Source organism: Anopheles arabiensis (assembly GCF_016920715.1).
Source record: "Anopheles arabiensis isolate DONGOLA chromosome X unlocalized genomic scaffold, AaraD3 X_pericentromeric_contig0007, whole genome shotgun sequence".
Lineage (NCBI taxonomy): Eukaryota > Metazoa > Arthropoda > Insecta > Diptera > Culicidae > Anopheles > Anopheles arabiensis.
This window is the reverse complement of record NW_024412085.1, coordinates 21,809-22,500: the sequence shown is the minus strand read 5'-3', so window position 1 is coordinate 22,500 and position 692 is coordinate 21,809.

The following is a 692-nucleotide window of genomic DNA, read 5'->3' as shown; positions in this document are numbered from 1 at the left end:
TGATCATAATCCCAGGAGGGCAAAAAATGGGAACCCGAAAGGAAAGCGCTGTTGGCGCGCCTAAGCTACTGGCCCGTAGAGTAAAATGGTACCCCCAACAAAGTTGTCGATTGACATTCTGATTGCACTTTTCATCATCTAGGGTGCGTTCCTTACACGTTTTGAGGTGTTTTAGCGAAAAACATGTTTTGAGCCACACGAGCTCTCCGGCCCGTTCGGTGCACATTTTTGAAAAAGCTAGGAGCTGCCCCTAGGTTCGGGGTGTCACAAAATATTGAAAAGTGGTCAAAAACCGCTATCCAGAATCGGATGTAGAATCATTAGACGAACTTAAAATTGTTCCACGACCAATGTCTGCGACGTTTAGTATTCAAGATATGGCCCGCCCTAGGTCTGACCTGGCATTTTCGTGAAAATTTAAAGCATGGCCATAGGGACGGGTGAAATTGCTATTTTGAAGCAAAAACCACCTCACTTTAAATGGCCATAACTTTTCAAAAACAAGAGCTAGGGTGCGTTCCTTACACGTTTTGAGGTGTTTTAGCGAAAAACATGTTTTGAGCCACACGAGCTCTCCGGCCCGTTCGGTGCACATTTTTGAAAAAAGCTAGGAGCTGCCCCTAGGTTCGGGGTGTCACAAAATATTGAAAAGTGGTCAAAAAACCGCTATCCAGAATCGGATGTAGAATCAT